We start from the raw sequence: 26,379 nt of genomic DNA, 5'->3' as shown, positions 1-26,379 counted from the left end.
GAAGAGGAACGGAGCCCGGCACTCCCTCCTCTTCGGGGAGGGTCGTTGTTCGCGACCGCTCCCATCTGAATCCGCCGCGCCAGTCCTGTCATTCGTGTGCGTCTGTTCGTTCCGTGTTTTTCTTCCTTTCCTGTCCTCCTCCTCACCGCTCACCTCTTCTCTACACCCATGGGGCAAACTGTAACCACCCCTTTAAGCCTCACTCTAGATCACTGGAAAGAAGTCGCCGGCCGGGCACACAACCTTTCGGTCGAAGTCAGAAGACGAAGATGGGTCACCTTCTGCTCCTCAGAGTGGCCGACTCTCAACGTCGGGTGGCCCAGGAATGGAACTTTTAATATTGACATTATCTTGCAGGTGAAGGCCCTAGTCTTTCAGCCAGGACCCAATGGACACCTCGATCAGGTGCCGTACATCATAGTATGGGAGGATCTCGCTAAGAATCCACCCCCCTGGATAAAATGCTTCATCCCTTCTCAGGGGGGACCGGGCCGAGACCCTCACCCCCTCCCTGCCCCACTCCCCCAATTCCCCGTCCCTCCTCTCCCTCCACCCTTTGCCCCCTAAAATCTCCTGAACCAAAACCTAAGGAGCCGCCTGTGCTCCCAGGGGACCAGGACAGTCTCCTTCTCTTGGACTCCTCCCCTCCCCCTTATGCTCAACCCCCAACGCCCCACTCGGAGGCCCCTACCTCTCCCTCCGCTCCGTCTCCCGACTCTACGGGGGCAGAGGGGCAACCCCTCGCTTCACCCCCTCGCCAGTCGCCTCTGCTTTTGACGAGAGCGCGGGGGAGAGTCGGAAGACGTCTGGACCTCCCAGGCACGTCCCCTCCGATCAGTAGGCGGCCAGACGCAATCCTGGCCTTCTCTGCCTCTGACCTTTACAACTGGAAAACTCATAACCCCACTTTCTCCCAAGACCCCCAGGCGCTAACCGGATTAATTGAGTCAATTCTGTTGACCCACCAGCCGACCTGGGATGCCTGCCAACAGCTCCTGCAGACTCTCCTCACCACGGAGGAGACAGCGCGTCTACCTGGAAGCTTGGAAAAACGTCCCGGGGGCGGATGGGAGGCCGACCCAGCTGCCTAATGAAATTGAGGATGTTTTCCCCTTGGTTCGCCCGACCTGGGACTAGGACACTGTTGCTGGTAGGGAGCGGCTCCGTCTCTATCGCCAGGTACTCCTAGCGGGTCTCAAAGGGGCAGGGCGTCGCCCCACCAATTTGGCAAAGGTACGTGCTATAGTGCAGGGAAAAGATGAGGCGCCGACAGGTTTTCTGGAGAGGTTGATAGAAGGCTACCGTGTGTATACTCCCCTTGACCCCTTGGCTGAAGACCGCCAACCAGATGTAATTATGTCCTTCATTGGACAGTCAGCCTCGGATATGCGTAATAAGTTACAATGGTTGGAGGGACTTCAGGGGTACACCTTACAGGACTTAGTGAAAGAGGCAGAGAAGGTTTTTAACAAGCGAGAAACCCTAGAGGAAAGGGAGGAAAGGATCCGTAAAGAGCAAGAGGAACGGGAGGAGAAGAGAGATAAAAGACGTAATAAAGAGCTGACTAGGATACTGGCCACCGTAGTACAGGGCTCAGGGCAGAGTAAGTCAGGGCAGAGTAGGGACCTGGGAGACAAAAGAGGACCACAGGTTGAATGAGACCAGTGTGCCTACTGCAAGGAAAAAGGACATTGGGTTAAAGATTGCCCAAGGAGGGGCCAAACGCAGGGACCTAAAAAGAAGCCCATTCCTGTTTTGTCCCTAGAGGACGAAGATTAGGGGTGTCAGGGCCAGGAACCCCCCCCCCCCCCGAGCCTCGGATAACCCTTAAAGTGGGGGGACAGCCAGTGACCTTCCTGGTCGATACAGGAGCTCAAAATTCAGTTTTAACTGAGGCAAAAGGACCCTTGAGCTCTAAAACGTCTTGGGTTCAGGGGGCAACTGGAGGCAAGTTATATATCGATGGACAACCGAATGGAAGGTCCACCTGAGCACTGGGCAAGTAACGCATTCCTTCTTACTGGTCCCAGACTGCCCCTACCCTCTCCTAGGCAGAGACCTTCTTTCAAAAGTAGGGGCCCAGATACATTTTCAGCAAAAAGGGGCAAGAGTAATGAGTGTCCTTTTTTTCTAAATTTAGATTAGCAAGAGAAAATACTTGTGGAACTAGTTCCTCAGGCTTAGTAACTCTTGGTAAATTTAGTGGAATACTGATCCATTTTCCCTCAGAGATGGTCTTTGTTTTTCTTTGTCTGTGTCTTTTATGTCATCTTGTGGAGACTGAGAAAAATCAAGGCCATTCCACCTCAAGTTTAGCATTAGCACAAGTACAGCCATCTTAGGCCCCTGTGAATAAGAGCTGAACTTTATGGGGAAAACTGCAGAATGTCCTCAATGTCCTTGCAGGGAATCCCATATCAGAAAGACAACGGAGCCCATACCCGTGGTAGAAAGTCTCATATTAGAATGAGAACAGAGCTCAATGCCCTTGAAAGCCCCATATCAGAATGTAAACAGAACTTGAGAAATTCCTCCAACCCTTCTGAAAATCCCCTAGATCAGCCTATAAAAAACCCAGCTGTAACCCACTTCGGGGTCCAAGTCTCTGCTCCGCTGTGTCGGGTATACTTGGACCCAAGCTCGAGCTTGCAAATAAACCTTCGTGCGCTTGCATCGGTGTTGGCTCCTTGGTGGTTTCTCGGATTCGCAAACTTGGGCACAACAATCTGTCAAAGAAACTTTGCTGCGGGTTAACGTGCACGTGAGATAAAGGCTGTTGCTAAGGTACATCTTGGAAGTCCAGAAGTCCAGGCCACAAAACTAGTAGGTACAGGCTGAGCATTTAAAAGCTGTTAGAAAAAAAAAAAACAACCCACAAAATTGTTAGAATCCTTATCACCTAACTCAAAGACTCCCATGTTAGGATAAGTTAGTCATGCAAGAATTAGATTGACACTAGGTCACCTGCCAACCTCAAGAAAATTTCCGTGCAACACTGTAAAACAGCACAATACTCAACCCCACAGGACATCCTTCCTATGCATTAGTTTGGTTCCAAGAGTCCTGAGGCTTAGTTAAAGCTGTTAATGTGTTAATGTATAAGGAAAACTATGAGATTTTTCCCTTTCATCTTGTTCAATGTCCTAAGAGCCTAGCTTTGTGACCAGTAACAACATTCTCTTTGGTCTCCACCATCCAGAGGTGCACTTAACAGGGTACGCTTTGCAAGCAAGTCAACTAGACTAGGATTCCAAGGGTCTAGACATGCCAGCTCCCAATGGTATTTGTCATGAGAGGTCCCAGCCCATAGGATCCTTTGTTGTTTCAACCTTCCTTGCTTGTGAGTGCTGGAAAGTCCCATTCCAGTAGTATAAGCAGGGATCCCTAGAAAAAGAAAGATGAGATATAATTATCATGACCTAAGAGAAGTCATTTTAGGCCTCCAGCTATTTCCTGTGAGCCATATATGCCCTATCAGCTCTGTTTGCTTCAGCACACTGCTGTAGAACTGCCCAGATGGATGGTGTCAGAATTACCAAGAAATGCAAACACCTCAGTAAACAAGGATTTTAAAGGAACAAATGGAATGTGAAAATGAACAGCCTCTGGGCATCTGGGTGGCTCAGTACGCTAGGCAGCTGACTAGTGAATCTAATTTCTAGTGAAAACTAAGTAATAAGCAATTGTGAAGTTTTTTAGATTGGTAAATTTATGAACACATTTTATAATTTCTAGAAATGCATTTTTCACAGTACCATCTTTCAGTAATGCACAAAATATGTTTACACTCAAATTTGTCTTTGATTTCTCAGTAATAAGACAAAAGTAGCTAAAATAACAAAATGTTAAGTACTAAACATAGGCATATCTTATTTGGAAATGATCTAGATGTTCAATGAACTTAAGTCATCATTTAACTTGCCAAATTTAAAGTTTCAAGTTACCAGGGGCACCTGGGTAACTCAGTTGGTTGAGCATCTGACTCCTGGTTTTGGCTCAGGTCATGATCTCCGAGTCATGGGATTGAGCCTGATGTTGGGTCTGAGCTCAGTGCAGAGTCTGTTTGAGAGTCTCTTTCCTCTGCTTCTGACCCTCCCCTCCTGCTCGTACTGTCTCTCTCTTTCTCTCTCTAAAATAAATAGATCCTTATTTTTTAAAAAAGATTTTATTTATTTATTCATGAGAGACACAGAGAGAGGCAGAGGCATAGGCAGAGGAAGGAGAAGCAGGCTCCATGCAAGGAGCCCGATATCAGACACTTAACCGCTGAGCCACCCATGTGTCCCAACAGAATAATTTCCTATGTTTATCAGGTCTTTGACTACTCGAGAAAACTGAGTCCTAATATTACGAGAGCTAAATTTTGCTCACAACTATGTAACGTCTGTATTTGCCTTTGAAGTATTTTATTGTCATTTTGGTTAATTGGATAATTAACTGTTGCTTAATAATGATTTGTGATTCTATTTAATCAAATGTTCAAACCTTTAGATTTTTTTTATATACTTCCCAAAACCAAACTCTAAAATGAAGTCTTTTGACTATAATCTGATTGAAATTTTCCTGAGAGTCACTTGAACATTTCAAAGATTTGGTGAGAAATTAAACTAATTATACTTATTTGGTACATTAAATTACATATGAAACATGGTCAAACATGTGATACTAAGCCTTAGTATATCTGTGTAGTTATGTTGCTAAAATAAATGTTCTAGAGATTCTATGAGAAGTCCTTGAAATCCGATGTCCTGGCATGTTATTATCTTGAAGTGTTGAGTGTCACAGAAATAACTAAATTTCTGTATTAATTGCATTATAATGAACTCTAATAAGATCTATACTCAGACCCATTTTTAAGTTTTTTATCAATTACAGACAGTTATAATGAAGGATAGTTGACGGAAAAGCAGGCAGGGACAGACAAGGGGCCCTTGCCCTAAAAGGAAATCACCCTTAAAAGGATTTTACACCACCTTGGAAGAAGCCCCACTCTTTTCCGCATGATAGGTAGATGGCAAAACCTGACTGGGTGAAAGGTTCATGGAGGATTCATCAGATTAAAACAGCTGACCAACAAGTCTATAAAAACTCCTTGAAACTCTGGTGGCAACCCTCTCGGGTCCCATCCCTCTTTGAGAGTTTTGTAGTGTCGCTCAATAAACTTTGCTTTGCTGCCCACCACCCTTTGTGTGGTCTATGTCTTCATTCTTTCAAGCAGTCTGACCAAGAACCAGGGGCACTAAAGGAAAAAAAATCCTTTAACAGTTATACTTTTACTCAGATACTTTTACAAAAGCTTCCTGCAACTGTGTTTCATCTTCAGTGAAACTCAATGGAAAAAACTGTAGTACAGGCTTCTGATGACCTTAAGATCATAATCCTGAACTAGGAAAGGCAGCCCAGGTGGCTCAGAGGTTTAGTGCTGACTTGAGCCCAAGGGCCTGATCCTAGAGAACCAGGATCAAGTCCCACGTCAGGCTCCCTTCTTGGAGCCTGCTTCTCCCTCTGCCTGTGTCTCTGCCTCTCTCTCTCTCTCTCTCTGTGTGTGTGTCTTTCATGAATAAATAAATAAAATCTCAAAAAAAAAAATACTGAACTAGGAAAAAAGTGAATTCATGTAGAACAAGAATTAACAACATGGGAATGAATGAATGGAGAATTATAATTTGTATGACTTCTCATTTTAAGCTGACTTTTAAAAAATGTTTTATTTTTCCAGAATTGAACAACAGCAAAAACCACCACATTAGTCTTCTGCGAAAAACAGAAAGAACACATCAAAAACCAAGTGGTTGCAAGTTGAGTAAAGGCTGGAGTTACAAAAGAAGTAAAGCCAGTGAAAGATTATTGAAGAAATTTTTTATCTTAAGCTGATCCTTTCTAAAAAGTTTTTATCTATTTATTCATGAGAGATAGGCAGAGGGAGAGGCAGGCTCGCTGCTGGGAGCCTGATGCAGGACTCGAGCCCAGGACCCTGAGCCAAAGGCAGATGCTCAACCACTGAGCCACCCAGGTGCCCTGGTGCCTATCTTTTAATCTTTTTTCTCTTTTAATCTTTTCTTAATCCACTTTTTTATATAGGAGAAATCATGAAAAACTCAGGGGATTTATCTATTCTTATGATTAAGTTCATGAAGTATAAAAATACTTGAAAATATGACTCATAAATTTTAAAGACTGCAAAGCAACCTTTTCTGACAATATATGCCCTCATAAACATTGAAATAAACTGATATGCAGGAAGAATTATGCTGATGGCATTTCTAGTAAATCCATCCTAGATGGTTTTATTAGAAATGCCTTTAACTTGCTATTTAGCAAGTTATTGATATTCTATACTAGGATGGCATTAATTAGAGGTGTGTGCTTTTGTTGTGTGAAGATCTTATTTCACATCTAAATTTCTATGAATATATATAATGGATATATGTATTCTATTTTTATGAATACACACACACACACATACACACACACATAGATACACCTACGTGCACACATGCACACCAAAGAGAATCTAAGACCTATTAACGCAGACGCATTGACCAAAGGAACCTCTTTCCAGAAGGTCTGAATACACAGTGAATGTAATCTTGAAGTGGTTGCAACTATATTTCTTCTACCAGTACCCTCAAGCTATTGGCTAGAATTTCTATAAAACAACAACAAAAACCACCACATTAGTCTTCTGCGAAAAACAGAAAGAACACATCAAAAACCAAGTGGTTGCAAGTTGAGGAAAGGCTGGAGAAAAGAAGTAAAGCCAGTGAAAGAAAAAGCTGATACCCCAAAGAGGTGCTACCAACAGCAGTTACTGAAAAAATATGTCAAACAAAATAAGCTCAAACTATAAAAAATAAAAGATTGAAGGTACTCTCTGAAACATGAAACAGATATTTCTGCTACTCTAATCTTTTAGCCCTGTATTCCTTTCTTTGGTCATCTGCCCTAAATTACTGAAAACAAATACTTGACAAGAAACAGCTGAAGTGAACTAATCTTTTGGCTTTTAGTGAAACGAGTTGAGGATAACAACCATTTAATGGATAAATTTTTGAATAGGTATGGGATTTAGTTAACATCTCAGCCCATTGATTTTTAATATGCATCACGATAAAGACCTACACCAATACATATTAGGTTCTTTGATAACACATAACTTTAAAAGGGTTTGTTTTCAATCCACCAGGACCAAATTTCACTGATCAGAATCAGGACTAAAATTTTTATTCTTAACATATTCTAGCATTTTCAATGTTTAGATATTCTAGTAATATTCAAAAGCAAACCATAAGAGATTCTTAACAATAGGGAACTGAAGGTTGCCAGAGGGGAAGTAGGTGGAGGGATGGGGTAAATGGGTGATGGGCATTAAAGACGGAACTTGTGATAAGCACTGGGTGTTCTTTTTTTTTTTTTTAAAGATTTTATTTATTTATTCATGAGAGACACACATAGAGAGAGAGAAAGGCAGAAACAAGTCAGAGGGAGAAGCAGGCTCCATGCAGGGAGCGGGACATGGAACTCGATCCTGGGTCTCCAGGATCACACCCTGGGCCCAAGGTGGTGCTAAACCGTTGAACCACCAGGGCTGCCCAGCGCTGGGTGTTTTACGCAAGTGATGATTCACTAAATTCTACCCCTAAAACCAATACTACACTATATGCTAACTAGAATGTAAATAAAATCATGAAGGAAAAAAATATTTGTAAGTTTCAATTTATACTGCTCAGCAAGTGTGAAATACTAAAGGAAAATCTTTTTTTTTTTTTAATTTATTCATGAGACACACAGAGAGAGGCAGAGACACAGGCAGAGGGAGAAGCAGGCTCCATGCAGGGAGCCCGACGTGGGACTCTGGGACCCAATCCCAGGTCTCCAGAATCAGCCCTGAGTTGAAGGCGGTGCTAAACCGCTGAGCCACCTGGGCTGCCCCAAGGAAAATCTTTAGTTATGATTCTCCCTAGAGTGTAGATGTTATAACAAAAGGAGTAAAAATAAAAGGAACTCTTCACTTGCCAGGGTTCCTTTGTTAATGGCAATACAAGAAATGTCTTCTAAAACTACTTTCTTTCTTTCTTTATTAAAAAACTATTTTAATAATACACTTAGGATGATAAGACTATTGCAGTAATACCTAGCACCTTTAGCTACGTATCTGTTTAAAATTGCTGGCAAAAAATGTACTAACGTGATATGATATAGACTTGTAGCAATATATCTCTCAAATTTTTAAAAAGGAGAAAAAAATGTGAAACATTTTGCATAAATCATAAAACTTCAAATTATGTACTGCTGGGATCCCTGGGTGGCGCGGCGGTTTGGTGCCTGCCTTTGGCCCAGGGCGCGATCCTGGAGACCCAGGATCGAATCCCACATCAGGCTCCCGGTGCATGGAGCCTGATTCCCCCTCTGCCTATGTCTCTGCCTCTCTCTCTCTCTCTCTGTGACTATCATAAATAAATAAAAATTAAAAAAAAAAATATGTACTGCTAACCATACATGATTTTGAGAAATCCTATTTGAGTTTTTCTTGACACGTTGCTTTGTGAAATAAATAACATAATAAGCCAATACACAAAATAGCTTTCAGAGAATATTGTAGGCTCAATACATGTTTTGTCCTTCCATATCTAAAATATGGGTTAATGACTATTTATTTTTATTTTCATTCCACAAACATTTACCAAGCCCCGAGTGTACTGACACAATGTTTTGAGAGCCCCTAAACTGACTTTTTTTCCTAAACTGACTTTTAAATCATTGAGAAAATATATTCACTGTAATTTCTTTTTTATTTAAATTTAATTAATATAAAATGTATTATTGGTTTCAGAGTTAGAAGTCAGTGATTCATCATTCTTATATAATACCCAGTGCTCATTGTATCTGTGCCTCCTTAATGTCCATCACCCAATTATCCCATCTCCCCACCCCAATTTGTTCCCTAGAATTAAAAGTCTCTTATGGTTTGTCTCCCTCTCTGATTTTGTCTTGTTTTTTTTTTCTTCTTTTCCCTATGATCCTCTGTTTTGTTTCTGAAATTACATATGAGTAAGATTGTATAATTATCTTTCTCTGATTAACTTATTTTACTTAGCATAATATCCTCCTCTAGTTCTATCCATGTCATTGCGAAGGCCAAGATTTCATTTCTTTTGATGGCTGAGTACTATTCCATTGTACATATTCCACATCTTCTTTATCCAACCAGCTGTTGATGGACACATGGTTTCTTTCCTTGGTCTGGCTATTGTAAACATTGCTGCAAAAAACACTGGGGTACAGGTGCCTCTTCCAATCACTACATCTGTATCTTTGACATAAATCCCTAATAATGCAATTGCTGGGTTGTAGGGTACCTCTATTTTCAATGTTTTGAGGAGCCTCCATACTCCTTCTCCAGGGTGGCTGCACCTGCTTGCATTCCCACCAACAGTGTAAGAGGTTTCCCCTTTCTCTACATCCTGCCCAACATCTGTCATTTTCTGACATTAATTTTAGCCATTCTGGCTGGTGTGAGGTGGTATATCATTGCGGTTTTGATTTGTATTTCCCTGATGCTGAGTGATGTTAAGCATTTTTTTTCATGTGGCTGTTGGCCATTTGTATGTCTTCTTTGGAGAAATGTCTATTCATGTCTTCTACCCATTTCTTGACTGGATTATTTGTTCTTTGGGTGTTGCATTTGATAAGCTCTATACAGATGTTGAAAACTAGCCCTTTAACCAATATGTCTTTTTTTTTTTTATTTTTATTTATTTATGATAGTCACAGAGAGAGAGAGAGAGAGAGAGAGGCAGAGACATAGGCAGAGGGAGAAGCAGGCTCCATGCACTGGGAGCCCGACGTGGGATTCGATCCCGGGTCTCCAGGATCGCGCCCTGGGCCAAAGGCAGGCGCCAAACCGCTGCGCCACCCAGGGATCCCTAACCAATATGTCTTTTGGAAATATCTTCTCCCATTTTGTAGGTTGTCTTTTGGTTTGGTTGACTGTTTCCTTTACTCTGCAAAAGCTTTTTATCCTGATGAAATCCCAATAGTTCATTTTTGTCTTTGTTTTCCTTGCCTTTGGAGATGTGTCTGGTAAGAAGTTGCTGCAACGGAGGTCACAGTAGTTGCTGCTTGTGTTCTCTAGGATTTTGATGGATTTCTATCTTATATTTAGGTCTTTCATCCATTTTGAGTCTATTTTTGTGTATGGTGGAAGGAAATGGTCCAGTTTCATTTTTCTGCATGTGGCTGTCCATATTTCCCAACACCATTTGTTGAAGAGACTGTCTTTTTCCCATTGGATATTCTTTGCTGCTTTGTTGAAGATAGAACATAGAGTTTAGGGTCCATTTCTGAGTTCTCTGTTCTGTTCCATTGATCTATGTGTCTGTTTTTGTGCCAGTATCCTACTGTCTTGATGATTACAGCTTTGTAAAAGAACTTGAAGTCTGGAATTGTTTGTTTTTAGTTTTCTTTTTCAACATTCCTTTTTTTTTTTTAAAGATTTTATTTATTTATTCATGAGAGACACACACACAGAGAGAGAGAGAGAGAGAGAGAGAGAGAGCAGAGACACAGGCAGAGGGAGAAGCAGGCTACATGCAAGGAGCCTGATGTGGGACTCAATCCCGGGTCTCCAGGATCACACCCTGGGCTGCAGGAGGCACCAAACCGCTGCACCACTGGGGCTGCCCTCTTTTTCAACATTCCTTTGACTTGTCCAGTGCCATACAAATTTTAGGATTTGTTTCAGGTCTGTGAAAAAAGTTGATGGTATTTTGATAGGGATTGCACTGAATTTATACATTGCGCTAGGTAGCATAGACATTTTAACAATATTTGTTCTTCTAATCCATGAGCATGGAATGTTTTTCCATCTCTTTGTATCCTCTTCAATTTTTTTCATGAGTGTTCTATCGTTTTCTAAGTACAGTTCCTTTGTTTCTTTGGTTAGATTTATTCCTAGGTATCTTATGGTTTTTGGGTGCAATTGTAAGTGGGATTGACTCCTTAATTTTTCTTTCTTCTGTCTCATTGTTAGTGTATAGAAATGCAACTGATTTCTGTGCATTGATTTTATATCCTGCCACTTTGCCACTTTGCTGAATTCCTTCATGAGTTCTATCAGTTTTGGGGTCAAGTCTTTTGAGATTTCCAAATAGAGTATCACATCATCTGCAAAGAGTGAGAGATTGACTTCTTTGCCGATTCTTTGTTGTCTGTTGCTGAGGCTAGCAATTCTAGTACGAGGTTGAACAGCAGTGATGAGAGTGGATATCCTTGCAATGTTCCTGACAGAAGGGAAAAACTCTCAGGTTTTCCCTATTGAGAATGGTATTTGCTGTGGGCTTTTTGTATATGGCTTTTTATGTATATGTTTTAATGATATTGAGGTATGTTCCCTCTATCCCTACACTGTGAAGAATCTTAATCAGAAAAGGATGTTGTACTTTGTCAAATACTTTTTATTCATCTATTGAGAGAATCATACGGTTCACGTCCTTTCTTTTATTTATGTAGTGTATCACATTGATTGGTTTGCAGGTGTTGAACCATCCTTGCAGCCCAGTAATTAATCCACCTGGTTGTGGTGAATAGTCCTCTTCATGTACTGTTGGATCCTATTGGCTAGTATTTTGGTGAGAATTTTGGCATCCATGTTCATCAGTGTTATTGGTTTGTAAGTGTCCTTCTTGGTGGGTCTTTGGTTTTGGGGTCAAGATAATGGTGGCATCGTAGAGTTTGGAAGTTTTCCTTCAATTTCAATTTTCTGAAATAGCTTCAGAAGAATAGGTATTAATTTTTTCTTTAAATGTTTGGTAGAATTCCCCTGGGAAGCCATTTGGTCCTCTACTCTTGTTTGTTGTTTGTTTGCTTTTGATTACTACTTCAATTTCCTTGCTGGTTATGGGTCTGTTAAGGTTTTCTATCTATTCCTGTTTCAGTTTTGTTAGTTTATGTCTCTAGAAATGCATCCATTTCTTCCACATTGCCCAATTTATTGGTGTGTAGTTGTTCATAATATGTTCTTACAGCTGTTTGAATTTCTTCATTTTTGGTTGTGATCACTCCTCTTTCATTCATGATTTTATTTAGTTGGCTCCTTTCTCTCTCTCTCTTTTTTTTTATTAAGTCTGGCCAGGGATTTATCAGTCTTATTAAGAACCAGCTCTTTGTTTTGTTTTGTTCTTGTGGTTTCTGTTTCATTGGTTTCTGCTCTAAGCTATATAACTTCGCTTCTTTATTTGCGGTCCTTCACCAGCTCCTTTAGGTGTAAGGTTAGGTTGTGTATTTGAGACCTTTCTTGTTTCTTGAGAAAGGCTTGTGTCACTATATATACTTCCCTCTTAGGACCACCTTTACTGCATCCCAAAGGTTTTGAACAGTTGTGTTTTCATTTTCATTTATTTCTGTGAATTTTTATTATTTTTTCTCTAATTTCCTGGTTGACCCATTCATTCTTTAGTAGGATACTCTTTAGCCTCCATGTTTTTGAGTTTTTTCCAAATTTCCTCTTGTGGTTGACTTCAAGTTTCATAGTGCTATGGTCTGGAAATATGCTTGGTATGATCTCAACCATTTTGTATTTGTTGAGGGCTGATTTGTAAACCAGTACGTAGTCTATTCTGGAGAATGTTACATGTGTACATGAAAAGAATGTGTATTCTACTGCTTTAGCATGAAATATTCTGAATATATGTGTTAAGTCCATCTGGCCCAGTGTGTCACTTAGAGCCACTGTTTCCTTTTTGATTTTTTGCTTAGATAATCTGTCCATTGTAGTGAGTGGGGTTTTTAAATCCCCTACCACTATTGTATTATTATTATTATTGATGTATTTCTTTAATTTTGTTATTAACTGGCTTATATAATTGGCTGCTCCCGTTTTAGGGGCATAAACATTTACAATTGTCAGATCTTCTTTTTGGAGAGACTTTTTAGTTATAATACAGTGTCTTTCCTCATCTCTTATTACATTCTTTGGTTTAAATCTAATTTGATTGCCACCCCATATTTCTTTTGATGTCCATTAGTACAATAAATGGTCTTCCACCTCTATTCTAAATCTGGACGTGTCTTTGGTTCTAAAATGAGTCTCTGGCAGACAGCATATCAATGGGCCTTGCTTTTTTTATCCAGTTTGATACGCTGTGTCTTTTGATTGGGGCATTTAGTCCATTTACATTCAGAGTAAGTATCTGAAGATATGAGCTGAGTGCTATTGTATTTTCTGTAAAGTCACTGTTTCTGCATATTGTCTCTGTTCCTTTCTGGTCTATGTTAGTTTTAGGTCCTCTCTTCACTTAAAGGATCTCTTTTAAAATATCTTGTAGGGCTGCTTGAGTGATCACAAATTCTTTTAGTTTCTGTTTGTCCTGGAAGGTATTTTTAATCTCTCCTTCTATTTTATTTTTTGGGATTTTAAAAAAGATTTTATTTATTTATTCATGAGAGACACAGAGAGAGGGAGAGAGAGAGAGAAAGAGACACAGGCAGAGGGAGAAGCAGGCTTCATGTAGGGATCCTGATGCGGGACTCGATCCTGGGACTCCAGATCACACCCTGAGCCAAAGGCAGACACTCAACCACTGAGCCACCCAGGCATCCCACTCTCCTTTTTTTTTTTTTTTTTAAATTTAATTAATTAATTAATTAATTTATTTATTTATTTATTTATTTTTAAATTTTTTTTATTTTTATTTATTTATTTATGATAGTCACACAGAGAGAGATGAGAGAGAGGCAGAGACACAGGCAGAGGGAGAAGCAGGCTCCATGCACCGGGAGCCCGACGTGGGATTCGATCCCGGGTCTCCAGGATCGCACCCTGGGCCAAAGGCAGGCGCTAAACTGCTGCGCCACCCAGGGATCCCTAATTTTATTTATTTATGATAGTCACACAGAGAGAGAGAGAGAGGCAGAGACATAGGCAGAGGTAGAAGCAGGATCCATGCAGGGAGCCCGACGTGGGATTCGATCCCGGATCTCCAGGATTGTGCCCTGGGCCAAAGGCAGGCGCTAAACCGCTGTGCCACCCAGGGATCCCCCCACTCTCCTTCTATTTTGAATGACAACTGACAACCTAGCTGCTTGATAAAGTATTCTTGGTGTATCTTTTTCTCATCTATCACTCTGAATATCATGCCAGTTCTTTCTGGACTGCCAGGTCTCTGTGAATAGGTCTGCTGCCAATTTAATGTTTCTACTCTTGTAGGTTACAGACCTCTTATCTCAAGCTGCTTTCAGGATTTTTCTCTTTGTCTCTGAGATTTGCAAGTTTCACTATTATATATTGAGGTGTTGACCTATATTTATTGATCATGGGGGTGGGGAGCTGTTCTCTGTGCTTCCTGGACTTGGATACCTGTTTCCTTCCCCAGATTAGCGAAGTTTTCTGCCATAATTTGCTACAATATACCTTCTGCCCCCCCCCCTTTTAAATTCTGGGATCCCAATTATTCTAATATTGTTTCACTTTATGATATCAATTATCTTTTGAATTATCCCCTCGTGGTCCAGTAGTTGTTTATCTCTCTTTTTCTCAGCTTCTTTATTCTCCATCATTTTGTCTTCTACATCACTAATTCTCCCTTCTGCCTCATCTATGTGAGAAGTCAGAGTCTCCATTTTTTATTGCATTTCATTAGTAGTCTTTATTTCAACTTGATTAGATTTTAGTTCTTTTATTTCTCCAGAAAGGGATTCTCTAGTGTCTTCTATGGTTCTTTCAAGCCCAGCTAGTATCTTTATAATCATTATGCTGAACTCTAGTTCTGACATCTTACTTATGTCCATACTGATTAGGTGGCTGGCAGTCAGTACTGCCTTGTGTTCTCTTTTTGAGGTGAATTTTTTCATCTTGTCATTCTGTCCAGAGAAGAATAGATGAACAAGAGAACAAAATCCCAAAATGGCAACAATGACCCCAGAGAAATACACACTAAACAAATCAGAAGAGCCCCAAAACTGGAAAAAAAAAAAAAGAGAGAGAGAGAGAGAGAGAGAGAGAGACTATAATCAGACATGTGAACAGAATAGAGCAATACACCAGATCCTGTGTGTATTTTTGTCCATTTGTTAGAAAACTAGATCCCAAAATTATAAACAAAGAAAAACTTACATGTGTACAAAAATAAAATTATATACGTGAAAGGATAGAATGTAACTGTAAAAATGACAAAAGACAAAAAAAGAGAAGGAATATAAATATGTGAACTGAACAGAGAAATACACTATATCTTGAGTGTATTTTGGTTGGTTTGTTAGAAGAAACTACAACTCAAAAGTGTAAGGAAAGAAAAATTTATATATATACAAAAATAAAATTAAGTACATTGAAAGGATAAAATGTAACTGTAAAGATGAAAATTAAAAATTAACAAAAAAAAAAAGGAAAAGGAAGAAAGAAAAAATCACAAGAGAATATGATCAGACAGATGAAGAAAGCCACACATTAGATTCTGGGTGTATTTTAGTCTTAGAAGAAACTGCATCCCAAAATTGTAAAGAAAGAAAAACTTATTAATATACAAAAATACAATGAAAGGATAGAATGTAACTGTAAAAATGAAAATTAAAAAAGATCTTTAAAAAGTTGATTAAATTGGTTGAAAAAGGAAAGATAAAAATTTTAAATTGAAAGACTAAAGAATAGTGGGAGAAAAACCATGAATCCTATATGCCATATTCTCCTAATGCTGGAGTTTTGCAGTTTTCAATAATGGGTAAACTTGGTCTTAGCCCATGTTCTTGCTGATCTTCTGGGGGAGGGGCCTGTTGCCTTTTCCCTGTGTCTTTGCCGGTGATGGGATGGAATTGCACCGCTCTTGCCTGGGGGCCGGGCTAACTAATCTGCTCCAGATTGCTCTTTGTGGCTTTTGTTCTCTGAAGGCTTTCTGCCTTGCTTTAGAGGATGAAGATGAAAATCTTCAGTCTCAGAAAGAAGAGGATGAAGATGAAAATCTCTAGTCTTAGAAACAAAAGCTCGGGGCCTCACTCCTCAGTGCACCCTCAGGGAAATGCAGTCAATCCCTCCTGTGTCCCTGGTCTCCCTCCACACTGTGGTCACCCAGCCTGGGACCAAGTGTTTCTATTTCAAGCACGCCACTCTGTTTGAAGTTTCCAAACTGCAGACTCTTGTAGCACAAACACTTGCTGCTCCTCCCAGGAGAGGAAGGGGATGGGTCTCACCATTTCTGCTGTTTGTTGGGTCCTGATTGGAGAGCAGTCCCCTGACCTTGCCATGGTTCCCAATATATGGCAACCCAGAGTTGAGAGCCCATTCTTGGGCTCGCTGATTGCAGCTAGTTTCCCCACACCGATGTTGGGAATTTTGCCACACTCAGATATCCCTGGTCTTCATGTGACCCAGAGGATCCTGAGACCACACTGTCCCACCTTGGATTCTGCCCCCACTTTGCCACCTGAGCACCTTTCAGGTAGCGACACCCCTTACCAAAGCAACTCCACTGCTATATCACTTTCCAGAGCCAGTTTACAGAGGCTCCCTCCCCCCATGGTTTATCTTCCTGAGATTCAGTTCTCTGCCCCTCCTGCCTTGCAGAAAGTAGTCACTTTTCTATTTGTTGAGTTGTGGCTATTTTCTTAGATTGCTGGTTGAGTTCACAGGTGTTCAGACTGATTTGATAGCTATCTAGCTGAATTCTTGAGACTAGAGGAAACTAACCTCTCCTACTCCTCCACCATCTTGGTTTCTGAGAAATTCTATTAATAGAGCTGACTGTTGAACTACAATATTGTTGAAATTCTATTAATAGAGCTGACTATTGAACTACAATATTGTTGAGTGCTCACTAGACCATGGACCATAATGTTTTGCATGTCATAAGAAGGTAATAATTCATTGGGAGATAATTCCATAGTTTAAGAATTTGAAACAGCAATGCATATTGAGAATTTGACATTATTTTTGTGAGTAACATATGAAAGATGTGGGCACCTGGGCAGGCTCAGTTGGTAGAGCATATGACTATTGAACTCAAGGGTTGTAAGTTTGGGCCCCACATTGAGTGTACAGATTTTTAAAAAAAATAAAACATTTAAAAACAAACAAACAACAAGCAAATACAAGATGCTGGACATGAAAGGCCACTTCAATATTGGTAGTGAATTATGATAGTTATAGTCTCCCACCCAGTAGATTTATACCCCCTGTTTTCTTGTGGAGAATCCATATCCCACAGATAGGGTGGATTCCATACACCTTCTCCACCAAACATACCCTTCATAATAAACCACCACCACCACCATCACCCTAGGAGTAAAAAGATGGTGTAGACCTAGCTAGATACTGCATGCCTGTGGCAACAGGGATTGGCCAGGTGGAGGGACCCACAGGGACAGTCACAATCTGCTTTGGGACACTTGCCAACACTGTTGAAGGGATTTCCAGCTTTGAGGAAGATACAAGCCTAATGCTGCAGATGGCCAACTCTGCCACCTGACTGAGTGTGTAGAGAAAGCCAGGAAGAAAAAAAAATAAATAAAGAAAGAAAGCCTGGAAGAGAATAAGGTCAAGAACAGCCAGAAGGCATTGATGAGAGTAGATGGCATTTCAGTGACATCATTCGAGACTCTGAATCTAGCTGTAGTTGAAGCTGGAGGCAATCTCGTGTTTCCCAGTTACACAGCCAACAAAAGTCCTTCTGTGTTAGTTTAAGTTAGGTTTCTGTCCCTTGCAAATAAAAGAGAACCTTGATCATAGGCACATTATAAATACATACTATTAACTCAGCAATATCCAGATATAACTATAATCTTACATACCTACACATCAAAAGTCCATAAACTCTGACAAACTTCATGCCAAGTTTCCTGTTACTTTGAATTAGAAACAATTAAAACTGCAATGTTCAAACTACAAGTTCAGGGGTGTCTGGGTGGCTCAGCTGTTTAGCGCCTGCCTTCCGCCCAGGGCATGATCCTGGAGTCCCAGGATCGGGTCTCACGTCGGGCTCCCTGCATGAAGCCTGCTTCTCCCTCTGCCTGTGTCTCTGCTTCTCTTTCTGTGTCTCTCATAAATAAATAAAAATCTTAAACAAACAAACAAACAAACAAACAAACAAACAAACTACAGGTTCAAAGCCTAAGATCTTCCATTTGTAGTTTACCTTTCAGCAACAATTTTAGTATCTGGGAACCACTTTTATTCTTATTGACTTAGCCTAGGGCGGTAAACTTTTTTTTTTTTTTTTTAAGATTTTATTTATTTGAGAGAGGGGGAGAGTGAGAGAGCATGAGGAGGGGGGAGAGTCAGAGGGAGAAGCAGACCCCCCCTCCCCACTGAGTGTGGAGCATGACCTGAGCTGAAAGAAGACGCTTAACCAACTGAGCCACCCAAGCACCTGGCATTAAACTTTAATAACAGCTTTGAAAACAATGGAATAACTATGCTCCAAATAAATTTTAAAATATAGGTATCTCAGGGCACCTGGTTAAGCATCTGACTCTTGATTTCAGTGCGGGTCATGATCTCAGGGTTGTCAGATAGAGCCCTAGCATTGGACTCCACGCTGGGTGTGGAACCTGCTTAAGATTCTCTCCCTCTCGGGATCCCTGGGTGGGCGCAGCGGTTTGGCACCTGCCTTTGGCCCAGGGCGCGATCCTGGAGACCCGGGATCGAATCCCACGTCGGGCTCCCGGTGCATGGAGCCTGCTTCTCCCTCTGCCTGTGTCTCTGCCTCTCTCTCTCTCTCTCTGTGACTATCATAAATAGATAAAAATTAAAAAAAAAAAAAAAGATTCTCTCCCTCTCTCCCTCTCTGTCTCTCCCCTGCCCCTCCCCCTACTCTCTCTCTCAAATAAATAAATACAATCTTAAAATATAAGTGTCTCTCACTTTTTGAAAGTCTGCATTATGCTGCTTTTCTTTTTTTCTTTTTTAATTTTTTTATTTATTCATGAGAGACACACAGAGAGGGAGGCAGAGACACAGGCAGAGGGATAAGCAGGCTCCATGCAGGGAGCCTGACATGGGACTCGATCCCGGGTCTCCAGGATCACACCCTGGGCCAAAGGCAGCACTAAACCGCTGAGCCACCCGGGCTGCCCTATGCTACTTTTCTTATACGAAAGACCCATAATAGTACCTGTTTTTCCTAAGTGAAAGAAATCTAAACAGGATTTTCATTTTATGCCATTTTGGCTTCTGAACGGTTTCATAAAGAATGCTCTACTTTCACCTAGCAGGGGGAACCTGTACTGGAATCTGTCCTTTTACTGGACATGGATATGTCAGAGTGGATGACCATGCCTAGGTGCTGAAATGAAATGTAAATAGGTTTGGGCCAAAAAATACTAACACTTCACTCCTCACTAAGAATCTGAGTATAAAGTAATGCCTCCTTATCTTATTTGACAATGTTGAACTTTACCTAGACGTTAAGAAATCTCCTCACCCTTTTTTGAAAATAGCTTAGTGTAAGGAACCAGCCTTCCCTGTAAGCCTTAGGTAAGATGCTTGCCTTGTTTACCTCTGACAGTGGCAAACACAGACCCTCTAAATTTCCAGTCTTTGTCTCATGAGTGATTAGCTGAACTAGTGTCCTTACTGATCAACAGGAACAAAATGATATTAACTAAACCCTGGTTAAGCTTGTCTCCTTTTCCCAGGTCCCTGGACTTTGGTCTACCCTGGGCCTCAGTCAGCATACAGTCCCTCCTTATGGGCAGCTCTCTGCAAAGAGGCTGGCCTCAGGGTAAAACATTCTCTCATCTATTGCTCTGTTGCCACTCTTTCATCTCCTATCTCCATGCCTGGCACTTTCTACCTTTGCTCACTTCTATCTATAATATAAAAGAAAAACCCTTTTTGTGCAACTTTCAAGATGCTTGCAAGCCTTATGGTCATAGGGTTCTCCTCAGTACAGCCCCCCCCCCCCCCCACGCCCCAGATAATTCTTTCAGATTTGTTTTTCATTTGACATGCTTTATCTTTGACTATGGCATTTCTTCAAATGATTTCACATTATTTCATCCTAGATATTTTCTGTATGTCCCATGCTTGCCATCTCCTTTCTCCCATTGCCACTGCTCTTGTCCAGGCCCTTATCAACCTCATTCTTGCCCATTATGAGCTGGTCTTCCCAGCCTCCAATTTTATTCACTTTTTCACATTGTCAGTAAATTCATCTTCTTAAAGATCATTCCTCCAACCTCAGCATTCTTTCCCATTCTTGTTGTTGTTGTTTTGCTCTTTGTTGCCTAAGAATAAAGTACAAATTCCTTAGTGTCGCATTTAAGTCTTCCCACAACGAGGTCTAACCTCATCTCTTCCTCCTGTGAACTCTTCTGGCTGTTTCTAAAACCTGCCTTCTTTCTCCAGTCTCATTGTATTTGCCTTTACTCTTTCTGTACCTCAGATGTTTTCCCTACCCATTCCACCCTGATCCTGAATTTCCACAAATGCTATTCTTGCCCTGTTTGTGAATTAATCTCTTCCATGATTATTACCCTGACAATGTGTCTGTACCTTTGTTAAAGCATTTAAAATAGTTTTTTTTACAAACTATTTTTAGTTTTTATTATTTTTTTATTACAGCAACTTGTATGCATTTTTAAATCTGTCCTAGAATATAAGTTTTTTGAGGTCAAGACAGTGTCTTATTCCTCTGTATTATCTTCTCTGGCTCTTGGTCCAATGCTTCACTCTTGGAAAGCACTCAATATTCATTCTTTCCTTTTTAAAAATTTTTATTTATTTGAGAGAGAGAGAAGGAAGGAGAGAGAGAGAATCTAAAGCAGACTTCTCGCTAAGTGTAGAACCCAATGCAGGCTCTATCCTACAAGCCTGAGATCATGACCTGAGTCAAAACCAAGAGTCAGATGCTTAACCTGCTTAGCCACCAAGGCACCTCAATATTCATTCTTTCAATTAAAATGAATGGAAAACCATTTTATTTCCTTTGTGGTTCCATGTGACATTTCCTGTTATATATGTTTATTATATCTAATGATCAACTAAATATAATGTGAGAGGTTCAGGATTAGAACTCAATTGAATGTTGTTTACCATAAGGCAGAAGATAGATTCTCCTAAATATGATGGTAGTAAGAGAATAGCAAAGACTGATCTCAGTTTTAAGAGTTCTTGGGAAGTAAGATAACATAACATATTAAAGAGTATGGGTTCTGGTTTCAGACAAAACTAGGCTTTACTATTATTATTTATTAGCTCTGTGACCTTGATCATATTCCATGTTTCTATGCCCCAATTTTTCATGTGTAGTGTGAAGATAGAAGATCTACTTTACAGAGCCGTTGAGAGGATTAAATTAGTTACTATCTGTAAAACACTTCAAATAGTATATGCTGTATAAAAAATATCCAATTATTGTTTCTTTATTATCAAAATTGGCTATACAAAAAGGAAAGGCTTCATTCTCTTGATGCCTCTCAGTGATCATTTAGGTAAAAAATTCCCAAAAATGTATTACCAAGTAGCTACTGGACACACTGGTTTGACCAGAACCTATAGCATCTCTAAAGATCAGCAGATCTCAAAGATTTATATAAGGAACAGATAAGAAAACAATCTCTTATAACCAACATCTGTGCAGAGAATGAGCCAAAGCCAAGTAATCAAATTTCTTTTTTTTTTTTTTAAGTAATCAAATTTCATATACATTTTAACCATCTCTTTAAGTTTCAGTACCTTTTTATGGGAGTTCTGTAGGAATGGATTTCCAAACCTCATTTATTTATATTTATTCATGCAGTTATTCAGTAAACATATAGGTGCTAGGGATATAGAAATCAAGGATATTTGTCGTCTGCACAAGGATATTGTGCCTGTCTGCAACTAAGTCATGGTCTTGAAGGACTCAGCCAGGTGAGAAATGGAAGGAGTTGAGTTCAAGACAGAAAGGAGTAATGTGAAGTGACACACAGGGTTGAAGGAGCTCGAAATATTTAGGGAGCTTCATTTAAGAATAAATGGCTCTGGAGTGAGGATATCTGGGCAGTGGTAGGAGAGACAGACAGGGGCAGGATGATGAAGACCTTCTATGTGAGGCTTGAATAACACCTGACTTCCTTTACTATGCCTGTCAAAGTCCCCTTCGCTTGCATAGTTCATTGTAGGAGGGAGGAGAAAACAAAAAGTAGGTAGGTTGCCAACTAGGCTCTGTGAAACCAAAGTTCTGAGGAAATTAGACCTCAATCACCTGTTTTTCCTTGTCTATCCTGGACAACCTAAATTTAGTTTGTTGAGAATGGCAAAGTAAAATTTGAATTTTATCCTGAAGGCAATGGGGAAAAACACCGAAACTTTTTTTTTTTTTTTTTTTTATGATAGTCACACACACAGAGAGAGAGAGAGGCAGAGACATAGGCAGAGGGAGAAGCAGGCTCCATGCACTGGGAGCCCGACATGGGATTCGATCCCGGGTCTCCAGGATCGTGCCCTGGGCCAAAGGCAGGCACTAAACCGCTGCACCACCCAGGGATCCCAAAAAACCGAAACTTTTTAAGCAGGGCAGAACAGTGATCAAGTTTGCTTTTCAGAAAGCAGTTGTGAAAGTAGGGTGGAGAACAGATTCAGGGGGTGGTGGGGAATGCTGGGAGGGGTATGATGAAGACAGTGTGTTCTATCTGAATATGCTGAGTTGGAGAATGCAATGGATATCTGAATGATGATATTAAGATGATAGTAAGAGATCAGATTTAGTTTTTTTTTTTTTTAAGATTTTATTTATTCATGAGAGACAGAGCGCGAGAGAGGTAGAGACACAGGCAGAGGGAGGAGCAGGTTCCATGGAAGGATCCTGATGTGGGACTTGATCCTGGGTCTCCAGGATCAGGCCCTGGGCTGAAGGCAGCGCTAAACCGCTGAACCACCCGGGCTGCCCTGATTTAGTTCTGTAAATACAAGCTCCAAGGTATATTTTGTCCTCAGCAACACCCTCAGTCCAATTTCCTATAACTACTACAATTATGTTTGTGGTTGTTAATTCACTTTATAGTTTAAACATTTCTTACCTCTATAATGTCATTTTATACTTTCCATAATTTTATAAGGTAGACAGGACTGCTATTCTTCCCATTTTGCAATGAGGACTTATGCTTCTGAGGTTATAAGTGATTTTTTTGTTTAAGATCACAGAGGAGGGATCCCTGGGTGGCACAGTGGTTTAGTGCCTGCCTTTGCCCCAGGGCACGATGCTGGAGACCCGGGATCGAATCCCACATCGGGCTCCCTGCATGGGGCCTGCTTCTCTCTCTGCCTATGTCTCTGCCTCTCTCTCTCTCTCTCTCTCTCTCTATCATAAATTAAAAAAAAAAAAAAATCACAGAGGAAGTCAGGGGCAGATCCAAGCCCTTAAACCTAGTTCCAGGTAATGTGCTCTCTACGGCAATGAACTGTACATACTCATAGCAAGTCGTCAACTCATACTAGTGTCAACTCTGGCCTTAGCAGTACATTAGCAGAGAGAACAAAAAGAATTAGAAGATTAGCATAGGGGGCACCTGGGTGGCTCAGTCGGGTAAGTGTTTGCCTTCAGCTCAGGTCATGATCTCAGCCTGAGTCTGGCTCCCTGCCCAGCGGGGAGACTGCTTCTCCTTCTGCCTCTGCTCCTCTCCCCTCTTCATGCTCTCTCTCTCTCTCTTTTATTTTTTCTCTCTCTCGCTCTATACTCTCTTTCAAATAAATAAGTAAAATCTTAAAAAAAAAAAAAAAAAAGAACAAGATCAGCACAAAAAGAACAACAGCACTGTTGGGAAAGTTGTATATCAGCAACTTCTGATCTAATTCTCGTTCTAATTCTGCGTCTAACCACCTGTATGATTATATTTTATTTAAAATTAACAGAACCTACCTCAAAAAAAAAAAAAACTTAAATAGAAAGAGAAATTTATTGGCTATGAAATCCAAGGAAGGATTGAAAAGGCCAGGATCAAAAAGGCAAGACTGCAGAGGTAGTTCTTAGGAGCAGTTGGAAAGAGGGGGCTTAAACCTTGTTAGGAGTCCTCAAAATCTTTTGTTTCTGTTGCTGTTTGTGTGGCAGTTTCATTTTCTCTCTGCTGCAAACTAGCTTTTGTTAAAGGAAGAAATATGTCTGCTATGTTTCTGATTTTACAAATTAAAGCGGTAGCCATTGGAGAGAGATTGCTCCAATCCTTCTTCCACCCAGCTGAAGGTGGGTGTCTAATCAGTGGTCACCAGAGCAATCAATTCCACAGAGTGCTAGCAAGATTAACTCAGGTGCTCATTTTCTTAGGTACTTTATGAAAGACATGAACCTTTACTATAGGCATTGTATAACTAGGTAGAAGGAAAGAAAGTCAGGATTTCAAGTAAAAGAAGGAGCTTTTGAACGTAGGTGGTCTACAAGTAAGCCTGACTGGAGTGGAGACTGCATCCTTGTTCCCTTTGAAAATCATTTGAAAATCATCCCTTTGAAAATCACACTGAATTGCTAAAGGAGGAACTGATTATGATGGATCTAAAAGGTAAACACAGAACTTATAGTTTGAAGCAGCTATTATATGTTTCTTGTATAGATTCATTCAACTGTGACTCTGAAACTCCACTTTATACTATAAACAAATCCTCAACCATTTCCTAGAATACTCCTTTCCCTGTCAACTGAACTGGGCTTAGAATTGTGCCAGTGGGAAAAAAGAAGAGTAACAGAACTCAGAGGAGGAAAATTCAAAAGACAATCTCAGTCATCCAATCTGGGAGCTTACAAGAAAGATGATATAGCTCTTGACTGTACTCTCAATGGCTATTTGAATGTGAGCATATCAAAAGCAGGAGATGTGTCCTAAAGACATTGATACTTATTAAGTTGGTGCTAAATTCATGAGATTAATAAACTGCATGACTCTCATAAAATGAGTACATTAATAAAATGGTTTCTAAACCCTTTCCAGCAATATAATTCTGAGTCCATTTCCAATCCTGATCTTAAAAGTCCTTAAAACCTCAAATACTCACATATAAAGAAGATTTTTTTTATAGGTTAAGATGGCAAATTTTATGTTATGTATTGAAATGAAAAAGGTTGTTCATTCGTTACTTTCAAAAACCTACATTTGGGAGTGCCTGGGTGGCTCAGTTGGTTGGGCATCTGCCTTAGGCTTGGGTCAGAATCCTAGGGTCCTGGGATGAAGCCCCACATCTGGCTCCCTGCTCAGTGGGGAGCTTTTCCCTCTCCCTCTTCCCCTCCCTCCTGCTGCGCTCTCTCATGCAAATAAATAAGTAAAATATTAAAACAAAACAAAACAAACCTACATTTGAAAACATACAATTTTGGCAAGATGGCAGCACAGGAAGATCCTGAACTCACCTCCTCTCTCCAAAACACCAAATCTACAGCTACATATGGATCATTTCTCTCTGAAAAGGATCTGAAATGTAGATGAATTGCTTCTATGCAAAAAAAGGATAAAAATATCACATTGAGACAGGTAGGAGAGGTAGAGACATAGTCTTGCCAAAAACCTCACTCCCAGGTCAGTGATACACAACAGGAAGGGATCTTACCTGCCTGGTGCTTCTAGAAGTGAGGGGTTGGTATTCTCCAACAAGCACCTCAGCCCCTGGGATCGGCACCAAAGAGATGAGCCCCCAAAACATCTGGCTTAGAAAACAGGGCTGATTTCCAAGGGACGCAGAGTGCTACAGGAAACTAAGATTATCCTTCTAAAGGGCTCACATGTGGTCTCACTTGCTGTAAGACCCAGTGAAAAAAAGGTAGCTTGAAAAGTGCCTAGTCTGTATGGAAAGGAGACTCATTTGCTAACATAAAAGCATCTGCTTGAGGGGTAGTGAACAGCTGAAATCCTCCCCAGAGATGGAAGTGCTGGCAGATGCCACTTTTCCCTTCCACCTATCCTAATAGCACAGGTGGGCAAGCTCCAGTGTGCATTCTCCTACAGTCTTGCTAAGACAGGTAGGTCAGGGTGGGCAGTGGTAACACTATCTTAGTGCCTTGCTGAGGCTGGAGAGTGCAGGGGGCTGCAGCACTCCCATGCTCCCTGGCCAGGGTGGGCAAACACAAACGGCTGTGGCATTGTCCTGCTCCCAGTCTAAAGGTGGTGCAAGCACACAGAGTATTCTCCCACTGTATTCCTGAAGCCCAGAGGTGTGTGCAGTCAAGACATTTTCCTGATGCCTTTTCAATGCCAATATGTCCCCACCCTTTATACACTCCACCTGCCTAGCTAAAGCTAGTAGGTGCTAATGGGGACACCCCTTGATCACCTGGCTCTGGTGGCCAAAGGGCCAGGCATTCCTTTTTTTTCTTTTTCTTTCTTTATTTATGATAGTCACAGAGAGAGAGAGAGAGAGAGAGAGAGAGGCAGAGACACAGGCAGAGGGAGAAGCAGGCTCCATGCACCGGGAGCCCGATGTGGGATTTG

At 40.9% G+C, this 26,379-nt stretch overlaps 1 long non-coding RNA gene across 4 annotated transcripts in view; it reads right to left on the bottom strand.

Annotated features, from left to right (window-relative positions):
• Window positions 1–2,440: 2,440 nt before the first annotated feature.
• Window positions 2,441–26,379, bottom strand: part of LOC140599462 (uncharacterized) — a 32,043-nt gene continuing 8,104 nt past the window's right edge. For all 4 annotated transcript variants that reach the window (XR_012002348.1, XR_012002349.1, XR_012002350.1 and 1 more), the window contains one exon: window positions 2,441–3,384. This is a non-coding gene — a long non-coding RNA (uncharacterized lncRNA). The remainder of the gene's footprint in view (window positions 3,385–26,379) is intronic.

Source organism: Vulpes vulpes, chromosome 6, assembly GCF_048418805.1.
Source record: "Vulpes vulpes isolate BD-2025 chromosome 6, VulVul3, whole genome shotgun sequence".
In the NCBI taxonomy this organism is placed as follows: Eukaryota; Metazoa; Chordata; class Mammalia; order Carnivora; family Canidae; genus Vulpes; species Vulpes vulpes.
This window is presented reverse-complemented; position numbering and strand designations above follow the sequence as displayed.